The following is an 11,593-nucleotide window of genomic DNA, read 5'->3' as shown; positions in this document are numbered from 1 at the left end:
AAATAAATAAATGATGATGATAATAATAATAATAATAATGATAATAATAATAATAATAATAATAATAATAATAATAATAATAATAACTATCATTGAAACAAAAGAAAAAAAATAATGGGACCTTTTTTACTATATCTGTAATCACATAGTTCTTATTTTTCTGTAGTGAGAATTGATAAGGAATTTGATCGATAAGCAGGGATTGATAAGGTATTGGAATCATGAAAACCTTATCAATACACAGCCTTAGGAAGGATAGAGAGGAGGGATTAACCAGCAGCATGTTTCAGACAGTTGGTACAGGAACATGTTTCTTATCATGTGTCATCAGCTCTTCTTTGCAAACCACTCTGTGAATATTTGTGAACCACAAGACCAGTTTCTGGAGTCTGAGAGTGTTGTTTAGAAGTCTCTAATCGTATTAATATCTGGGAGCCATTGCAAAGGAGTTAAAGAGCCACAGGTTGCAGACCTCTGGTCTACATGCTTTGGACAGGAGGCATATAGTCTTTTGGTGTAGGCTATGGAGTCAATTCAAGGCAGAAGTTTAAACCAGACTTAACTGTCAGCAAATCCTGAATAAGATCAGAGATGTTCACAAACCTCCTTGATGTCCTTAGTAATCATACATACCTGTTACTCATGAAGCATATCACCTGAATGCATGGCAATCATTCTGACCAGTTCTCTCAGATTTATATGATCTGTGTTATGAGCCCTCCTCATCCTTTGTTGCTGTCTGGTGGAAACTTTAAATCTGATCTACCAAAGGTTTATGTAGACAAAAACCTGCTTACTTAATAACACACTCAAAGATGATTTACTAACCGGGCACACAGAAGGTTTGTGTCCGTCAAATGAACAAAATAGCACACGCAATACATTTAGCGTGTTAGCCTTCATGAATATAGAGGATATGTGCAGATCATCACAATGCACTAAACACTGAGAGATGCAAATGTGATCATTAAGCTAAAACTGATTACAGTTGGTGTTTTTGTGTCTATATTTAACACTTTTGAAAGGCAGGTGCAAACTGGCTGAGCATTAGGCACAAATGACTATGGTCATTGTGGCAAGAAGGAGGTCATCAAGGAAGTCATCAAAGGTAAAATGGCATATGAGGTAGAGACAGAAACTTCTGTGTGAGCGTCAACAAATTGGGGCGGGGCTTATGGGACTTAGGATTTAACTGTGACGGGCATATGTGGCAGTGGGCACAGAACGACAGATAAACAATTCCTTATTCTTCTGTGTGTGAGACAAACTTGTAAGTTTTCATGGAATACACACCAAAAACAGCTGAGTTATTTCATCTACTCAACCTGGGGAATTTATCCATTATGGGTCATTTGCATAAGATTTTGGTTATTTTTGTGCAATTCATGGGCTGAGTGAAAATCCATCAACCCAACTTTCAACAGTTGACTCAGCACCTGGGTTGCTTGTGCTTCAAACGTTATCTTAACCGGTTTAAGCCACATATGATTGGTAATTTGATTCATTTTAAATCTTCACCTTGTATAAATCCCAGTTAAAGTCTAGAAAAGCTAACCTAAAATTACCAGTTATTTCAATTAAATGTTCTCTGGAACCACAGAAGACAAAGACTTTAAATGGTTTTGTTAAAGTAATTTTTGATGTGTCTGTGTTTTTTAACCATTCGTAAGGAGGATGTGGGAGTGAATATGGGACCCTGCTGTACAGTGGAATGTCTCACAGAGTTTACGTCTGTGTATGCTCCCCATGGAATGGACTGGCTGTCTGGGTACATAAGTTATAGTCTCATTAGGGATGGCTACCTTTCACATTTGAAAGGATATGGAACCGATGCGCGGTACCTGCCTACTCTTCCACTCCCCCACAGTCACAAGGATGTTTTAAGGTACCCAAACATGGTACCTTTTGATTTTGCATGAATCAGTATTGGCTACTACCAACGAAATTCGGTCAGTACCTATAAGTAAGGATTAAACAACGAGGAAGCGTGCATTAGACCGTTCTAAGGCACGACGCGGAGTGGGAACACCACGACGCAGCGGAGTGGTGTTACTCCGCGGAGTGCCTTAGAACGGTCTAATGCACGCTTCCTCGTTGTTTAAGCCGCTTATACCATGGTCCCACAAACTGTAAACTTTAAAAGAAATAATGAATAATTGCTGTAAACTTGCTAAATGTGCTCAAATATAGGAATTATTTTTTGTTAGTCAACCAAAAAAGTTTTTTTTGTCTTAGCAATCGTCAAGATAAAAGCAATTATTAAAAGACACTGGCGCGTTTTCCTTGCTGGATTTTTTCTGTGGCAGGGATGCTGCTGAGTCATTTGATGAGCCCGTAGACAGAATTTCGCTCCAATTCTTCCTGTCATTTAAGCCTGGCTCACACTACAGGATTTTAAAAATCTTATAAGATTCTGAAATTGGGCTGTATCTCATACGTAAGGAGAATCTTCACAGATCATCTTGTCTTAAATCTTTAGCACGCACTAACAAGATTTGAAAATACTGACCAGCACACTACAGGATTTCAATAAGATTATTCGATTAGAGAGAGTGATGTCTGCAGCGGTGCCTTTCATCCATTACGCTCACGCAGAGGAACAGAGGTGAAACTGTTGCTGTATCAGCCAATAATGGCATGATCTCACACCGAACACTGATAAAACAACTGTTTGCTACCGTATGAAAATGGCGTGGTTATGTGTTATTTTTAAAGGCATTACTGAACTGGCTTGAGTGGGCCAGTGGAGCGCGCAGTCAGCTGACCCGGAGCCTTTCAGTTTCACTTTGAGCTTGCGTTTGTTGTCTGTTGTCCGGTCTCTGGGGCTCTTTCTAATTGTCTGTTGTCATCCTCAGTGAGAATGAATGTTGTAATCATACAGATAAATATCAAACATGTTTGAAAATTATCAGGGCGGCTCCGACGAGTCTGTGAGACGATCGTAGGGCTAAAGATTCATTTTTCAAGCGCTCACACTAGAAGATAATGTTGCCCGAACGTCGGGCCCGATTTTAGTCCCCGACCAGATTTCTTCCCCGATTGTCGGGAGGACCGAATCTGGGTTTAATCGGGGCGAGAATCCTGAAGTGTGAGCCAGGCTTTATAGAGACGGGGCCCAGTAGGAGCGCAGGCTGCCCTCACATGCGTTGAAATGTGTGTGACGCGTTGCTACGGTAACGTGCACAGCGGAGTGATACAATGGTGATTTAATTTGCTGAACTAACTGTCAACTGGCGTGCATTAGACCAATCTAAGGCACGCCAGTTGACATTGGAATTCTCACTGACCATGGTATAAAAGTACCTAATTCAGTACCCATCCATAATTCCCATTAAGGCGGGCACACACTTCAGGATAATCGGGCTGATTTTTGACCCTATCTCCCCCTTACGATCAAAGCCAGCAAAGGCCCGATTGTCTGATGACATCATGTGTGATTTTCCTGTGGTGTGGTGTGTGTTAAGAGTGATTTACTCTGGTTGGAGCTGCTCAGAAGGCCTCTGATTCAGAGATTGTGGATAATGAACATGGGAGTCAGATATCTATCCGTAATACTTAAAAAGATTTTAGTCACCCCCAACTCACATTGTTATTCTAACAGCCCATATCTCTGCTGTCTCCAAAACCATTTCCTTGAGCCCTTTTCCTTTGAGTGTTTTTTTTTTTTCAAAATTCCAGAGTCCGAAAACAAACATCTTTGTTTTTCTCATACGTCTGTCATGTTTATTTACACTGAAGTCATAATTTAGTACCCAAGATTTGGAATATTGAGGCTGAAGAAGCAGAAGCTCTGCTGAAGAGTCTGTTAGTGTGTGGTGAAATCTCAATGTGTGAAGATTTGAAGAATCCTGTAATGTGTACCAGCATTGTTTCAGTGAATAATGTGAGGTGTTTGTATAGTTAGATCAATGTTGATTCAGTTCTACATCCTTTAATGTTGATCATATCCTGGTTGAATCAATATTGAGTATTTGTCAGAACTGACTGAAAACTCACATTGTTTTCATGTTGATCATAGCTAGCCTTCAATGCTTTTTTCAATATTTGACATCAGGACCACTGCCAAATAGGCCCCGTTTACACAACGTTTCATCTGAAAATGCCAAAACGCAATGAAAAAGATCTGCCTTTACACTGAAATGCAGAGGGACTGAAAACACTACAGTAAGCATGCCAGGCCTGTAGTTGGTGCTATAACTTTCTTGTCTAGAAACAGCTTAAAGGAGATCTCCACCGAAGTAGAGTTGAGCTGATCATCTGGTGTTTTGGGGTATACAAAGTGCAAAAGTGGAGCAACAGATGCACATTTTGGATAAAGATCTTGAAAAAGTCTCTTCTTAGCTCCCTGTTCCCGACCAGATTGATTTACGGCACTTCTGGGTCTCCATGACAACACCACCCCAGCTGATGAAGTTTAGTAGAAAGAAGAGGTAAGACAGAGATTTGTGTTGTTCTCTGCTAAAAACGAGTTCCGTGATTAATTTTGTAGTGATGGTAGACACAGGAGCTCAACTGTCAGACAGAAAACGGACAGAGGAGCAGAAGAAAGATAAACAGGAGAGTGATGCAGCCTGAGCTAAAGGCTAACCACTTTCACTGAGGAGAGAGGGTGTGTGTCAAATCAGTACCTGTGCAGCTTTTGTCATACCCCGAGTTCACAGTCATACAGGAAAAAACATTAGTAAAGACTATGGCCCTGTTGTCTCTGTTGGCTGTTTGTCCAGAGTTGCCCAGAAACAGTCTTGACAGAACACTGACAGCACTGACAACAGTTAACCCACTGTGGGTTACCTGTATAGCTGTAGTTAACTCACCTGTTTTCTCAAAGGGTTTTCCTCACTGAGCTTGGTTGACAGGGAGAACCAGTAAATCACCAGACCCAGAAATGTCCCCATGACCAGCAGAATCCGCTTCTTGAAGCCAAACCTGCACCTCATCCTGAGGCTGATAACAGGTAGTGCTAAGTTAGGTTAACTCTCAGTGGCTGCTCCTTGTAGAGGTCAACCATCTGAGAAGATTGGTTAACCCTACCTGCTCTCTGTATCTGATCTGCTGACACTGATCACACTCACTGGATTTGTCTCGTCATAGATAAGGATCCTGTAATCTCAAACAGGAGCTTGTTCAGGATGTTCACACTCGACCTTTCAGAAAACAGTGAAGCTGAGGCTCAGTGTTTGCACAGATTTTAAATCAACAGATCACCCGCTGGTTGTTAAACCAGAGAAGGATCGAGATGTAACTTGATCTCTCAGCAGGCTGATTTGTCTGGGCCACATTGGGGGCTTATCGATGGGCCAAAAAAGAAAAAAAAAATCCTGTGATTAGCTTTTGCCAACATGCCAAGTCAGGTGCACGGCTCTCGGGTCTCTCCCAAGTAGAAACACGATGCTACAGGTGGTTGCTGGGCTAGTGGGTGTGTTTATGTAGTTGCAGTAGGAGGCTGTGGCTGTGTGCCGCTGCTGGCACTGAGCCAAGGAGGAGTAGCCCAGTTTGAATGTTGTCTTTACTAACAAGTAGCAAAAATTCCTGCAGACCCTCTCTTTAAACATTCACATAAAACATTTAATGTACTTTCAGTCTCACATCTGGAAAACAAAAGTGAGTGTTCACTCTCTCATAGTTTCACTATTGAAGCACCTCATTTGAAGTTTGACAAAAGGTGCTTTTCAACAGTAGTATTTTTTCCCAGGAATCTTTTGAACAAGCAAGAGAATTTACACAGCAGGATTTAGAATCTAAATTACTGCCTGGGTAGTTGCTCTGTCCCCTGAAAAGTTTCTGCTCAAGGTGTAGTACTGTCCAAAGGTCCAGGAACTCTAAGAGACACCCCCAGCTGTGATGGACTTGGTTTAATAACTCCTAAACAAAAGTCTTCTTTGAGCCCGATAATGTGAAAGTGTCTCTGTCAGCTCCAGGTGTTACAGTTTGAAGAGTGACCCTGTAAACTGGAGACCTACATCTTTAAGGTGAATCTCCCTCAAGGTTGTCACATTTCCTTTTGTTTGTTTATTTTAGTCACAGAAGTATTAGACCTTACCTTTATATCAAAGTATTTTGAGCTTTATACATTGTCTTTTTACCCTGATCTATAGAAGTTTCTTCATGTGTGTGAATAATAAACAATTTCCTCTGCAGTATGAGTGCAATGTGTGATGTCAAACCTTAGAGGCTACTCTTACCGTAAAATCTTTTTTTTTTTCCTTCCTTTTTTTAATCCAGTTTTACATATAATTTTATCCTGTTAGCTAGACAAAAATTAGTACAGTAATCTTTGTCAATGAGGGACTGAGAGGTGGAGACGAGGGATATTTCATTGGTGACAAAACATCTAAAAATTTTGACTTGCAGCGCTTACACAAAGCCGAAGGGACAATGCATTTTTTGGTTTTGACACTTAACTGAACCGTTTTGGGAGAGATATAAGCTTTTTGCAGGTGATCTACAGTGTTTTTCAGTGCCCTGAGTCACACACTGTGGTGAAGATGTCACTCTTAACAATGGGTGTGTTTGTTTTGGAAAGGAAGAGAGATCGGGGGTCTGTAATACAAAGTAGGTTTAATGAAAACTCTGAAACTTGAATATTAAGGGGCGTGTTATGCAAATTGCGATTGTTTTCAGCCACCACATTTATCAACAGCTGATCAGGCGTATGCCGTGATTGGCTCTGGTAGGCACATTTCTTAAATCACATGTGAACGTTGCCGTAGGATGGCTTTTTACTCCCAGATCTGCGTCAATTCCCACACAAGATTGATAAATGAGGGCCACTGTGTGTGCCACCACCCATGGCACTACTGACAAGATGGTGCTTGGAGACAAGTCTGTAATTGTGTTATCTTATTGAATCATCAATGAAAAAGTTAGGTTTGAAGGACGACACTTTCCCCCATTTCTGCTTGACAGGTAAGAGTGCAACCTCTGTGTCCAGTTTTTTCTTGAGTCCACCTTACTCAAAGTCAGAACTTTTGCTGTGTTCTCACTGCCATTTTGATGACTTGTGTTTGGATCCAGTTGCCTGATTTTTACTAGTTTGAATAAAGCCTTGCTTTTTAGGCCCATTGACAAACCTGCCAATATCTCTCAGGCATTAGCATGCAGAGAGATCAAGTTACATAGTGATCCTTCTCTGGTTAAACAACCAGTGGATGATCTGTTGATTTACAATCTGTACAAACACTGAGCCTCAGCATCACTGCTTTCTGTAAGGTGGAGTATGAAGATCCTGAACAATCTCCTGTTTCAGATTACAGGATCCTTATCTATGAAAAGACAAACCCAGTGAGTGTGATCAGTGTCAGTGTCAATATGGCCCAGATAGCCACAGAAACTGACATACATGTGCAGAGGCCCAGAAGTGATTATTGAGCAGGATTATTCCTGTAAATGTTGACACTTTGTTTTTTAGGAAGATCCTGCAGACTCTACCTTTGAACATTTACTCATTAAAATGAAGGTTATGAATGTAACTATGGTTCTATGAATCCTGGATGACCGCCAGAGGCAGCGCCTCAAGCACTGGATCTCATACATGTGCAGGTCGAGTATGTGTACAAAGAAAGTCACATGTGACCACCGCGTGACTCCCCAAAAGCCATAAGTTCCAGTGTGATCAGAGGATACGCTCCCCAAGAATATTCTATTGAAACCACAAAGATTCTGAGTGAGTGAGCGCTCTGGGGGTCATCATGGATTCATAGAACCATAGCTACATTCGTAACCTTCACTCTAATTCATCCCTCCTGGCCGCCAGAGGCGGTGCTCCAAGCACTGGAAAACTTTTACCAACAGAGTTATGCAGAAACCAAACCTACCTCTTCAGCTGGAAGTTGAACGCTCCAGGACCAGGACTGCACCCAGTGGAGGGGGGCAGCAACATTCACCCTATAGAATTTTGAATAGGTGCCAGGTGAAGCCCAGGAAGCTGCAGCACAAATAGCTTCGAGGGGAACTCCTCTCTGGGCGGTCCATGATGTAGAAAACGCCCCTAGTGGAGCGGCCCTAGTGCAGTAGACGCATAGGCGTATGAAATTGTGTCAATCAGGTAGGACAGTCTCTGCTTGAAGAGAGCGCATCCCTTCCTAGGACCAGCAAAGCAAACGAATAGCTGGTCACACTGTCGCATACCAGCAGTGGCATCAATATAAGCCTCCAGTGCCCACACTGGGCATGGGAGCTGTGACCCACCCTCCTCAGGTGGAAGTATGACATGGGGCCAGCCAGACAGGGTATTTACAGAGGATGGAGACTATACCTTGAGGAGAAACATCACATTGGAACACAGTGTAACCCCAGGGCCATAAGCATTCCACTGACAGAGCATACAACTTTTTCTGCTAGTTTGGCAGAGAAAAAAGCAAGTAGGAATGCAGCTTCATACAACAGCCACTTAAGCTCTGACTGGGCCAGCGGTTCAAAAGGATGCTGGCACAGAGTATCCAGCACCAGAGGTAAATCCAATGCCGGGGCATTCCTGACCCTTGGGGGCGTGTGACCTTAGGGCCCCCCTAAGGAAGAGAAAGGCTAACCTATGTGAGCCCGCTGTATCATTATCCCCTTAGACATGGCAGCTGAAAATTGCAGCTACATACACCTTCAGCGTGGAAGGAGAATGCCCACCATCCAGCAGGTACTGCAGAAATTCTAGGACCACTGCAACTGGGCAGTGGACTGGATCCAAACATTTAACCGCACACCACCCCGAAAATAGTTCCCACTTATTGGCACACTGCACCAGAGTAGATGAAGCTCTAGCACTCCTAACGGTGTCCCTGACTGGCTCACTGCACCCACTTAAGATCCTGGGTCTGCAGGGGCCAAACACACAGGTTGAGTTGGCTGAGATCTGGATGCCAAATCTGACCTCCCAGCTGAGATAAAAGGCCCCTCCTATCTGGGAGACGGCAAGGCAAGCTGTGGCAGAGCCTGCGCAGTAGAGGGAACCAAGTCCTCCAGCTAGAAGGGGCCATCAGCAGAAGCCTGTGGCTCAGATCAGATCAGAAGATCAGAGGCAGAGGGGGAAAAACATAGATCTGAACCAGAGGCCAGTCGTGAACCAGAGCATCTTGGCTGAGAGGGCTGGATGTTTCCATCCATGAGAACCAGAGGCGACAATGTGTTGACTCTTCTGAGGCAAAAAGATCCACCTCTCCCTCCTCAAAGAGGGTCCAAATGTGGCTCACCACCTCCGGATGAAGTCACCACTCCCCTGGTGGGGGGCTTGTGCCAGGACAGGAAATCTGCAACCAGGTTCTGTTCCCCCAGCAAATGCATTACCCGCAGGCCTATAAGGTGGAGAACGCCCCACGTCAACAGATTCTTGGCTGCATGCAGCGGTTGTGCTGACCTTGTGCCCCCTTGATGATTGATGTCGGCCACTATTGACCTGTTGTCTGACTGGATGAGCATATGCTTCCTTTGCAGGAAAGGCATAAAGTGCTCGAGTGCCAGATGCACCGCATACAGTTCTAGCACATTGATGTGCCTTACACTGTCCTGCACCGACCACTCACCTTAAGCTGTTTTCACACTGATTGTTGGTCACTGTAGCCCCACCCCAGGCCCCCTATGTAGTCAGTGCTTGATCGGTGCTCAGCTCTGGCCCAGCAAAGAGTTGGTACTTGCCAAGCACCAGTTTTAAGCACCTGGAGCCAGTTCTTTGTTGGTGGAAACACAGAGAACTAGTGCTTAGCCAGGCACTGACCTGGAATTAACACCAGCACCACTTGGGTGGAAAAGGGGTAACAGAAGCATACTCTGGCCCACGAAAGGAACCCTGGGTCGAAGGATGAGAAGGTTAACTAGAGGCCCGAGGGGACAACTCAACCATGAAGCCACCAAAGTGGGTAGGAGACGCCGCAGTAGAAGTGGCATCCTCAGTCTTCTCACTGTGCATGAAGGGCTCTGGCACCATGGCCTTAGGCTGAAGGGCCAGAAAAAAGCTCCTTCATCTGACCCAATTCAGGTGATAATAGGTCCTCTCTAGTGGTGAGTCCACTGCCTTAGGACTTCTTCAGTGGGGCACCCAAAGCTACTGCTGCTGGATGTTTGGGTCCAGCTGCAGGCTGTCCTGGTGGAGTTGGGTCCAGAGAGGGAGTGTCTACGACACCTGCCAAACACCCCTCCTGCAACATAGCTACTCGCACAGCCCAGGGCATAAACCCACAATTCATGCTGGGGTCTCCTGAGACTGGTCTTAAAATGATCCATGCCAGGCACATAGAGCAGCAGCCATGGCCATCTTCCAACTCCAGAGGAGCTATGCAGTCTACACATGAATGAGACATGATGAAAGGGCAGCAAGGAAAAACACACGCCTGCAGAGGGAGCAAGAGCACTGCCTTCCTGGAGAGCTGTAACTTGGCTAGTTGAAAGGACAAAACATGCCCCAAACGAGCCCTGACTGACAGCTTGAATGAGAGCACTGCTACCGACAGTATTGTACACGGTATAACAAGGTCAATGGGGCTGAAACACTCCAGTCAACAAAAGAGGGCGTAGGGGTGAGCACCTTAGCAGTCCTGTCAATAACCATAACAACCACTAACTGAGGGCCAAGTGGGAGCACTATGACTAGGCGCGGGCACCACTGTAAACAGAAAAATAATAATCGGGGAGTGTGAGTGTGAACACTACAGCCAAAAATCCCTGACTAGGAGCAACAACAGCTGACTTAAGTGAAAAACGCAGCAGACGCGTGTTCTTTTGCCTCTCAGCCCAAGTGATGAAGACAACGAATACTACAAACTAGCTTGTAACAGCCCCTCGAAGGACAAACAGCGATCACGGCTCCGACCAAAATTGTGCAAGGCTGCCAGTGTCAAACCAATCCATGTATGTGCCGGCAAGAAGATCAAAAGGGAACTGTCAGGTCCCATGTGACTTTGGTTGTATACGTACTTGACCTGCGCATGCACGAGACGGTGATATCCAGTGTTTGAAGCACCACCTCTGGTGGTCAGGAGGGATGAAATGGAACACTGAATGCCCCTAGAAACCTGGAGAACTTCAGATTTAAACTCTGTTTTTATGGTGCTCATCATTTGCAGTTTTCTGCTCTCTGGTGTTTGTTGTTTGGGTGGATTTGGGTGTTCTCCTTTATTTTCTGCAGGTTTCCTGTTCCAGCAGAAGTTTCAGGTTTTTGCAACATGTTCCTGTCATTCCCCGTGCATTTCAGCAGTCCTCTTAGTTTTGAATGAGTATTGTTTGAGTTTCCAGCATCTTCACCTGCTGAAGATTGATCAGGCCTCTGTAAGTTACCTGCTATCGCTGACTACTGAAAATAACGTATCACACACAGTTGAAAAAGGACTGCAGAGATCGACAGTAACAGAAAGAGAGAGTGCAGTACCTCATCATATCAGATAGGGGGCAGTGTGAGATGTAAAAATCAGGTATTTATTGGCTCCGTCACCCCTTCATATTAAATCTCTGCCATAAGTTAAATATTTACATCATTCAGGCCCTTCACAAAATGATTCAGCATCTTTACAAAGATTCTATTTACATTGTACAAAACATTGCATACACGATCGTCAACACACCAGCCCTGAGCCCCCACAAACATCACATCCTCTACATGTGTCGTCATGTG

This window comes from Halichoeres trimaculatus, unplaced genomic scaffold (assembly GCF_033239565.1).
Source record: "Halichoeres trimaculatus isolate MK-OKI-2021-1 unplaced genomic scaffold, fHalTri1.1 fHalTri1_scaffold_2, whole genome shotgun sequence".
NCBI classification, from domain to species: domain Eukaryota; kingdom Metazoa; phylum Chordata; class Actinopteri; order Labriformes; family Labridae; genus Halichoeres; species Halichoeres trimaculatus.
The sequence above is the reverse complement of the archived record's forward strand: the minus strand, read 5'-3'. Positions refer to the sequence as shown.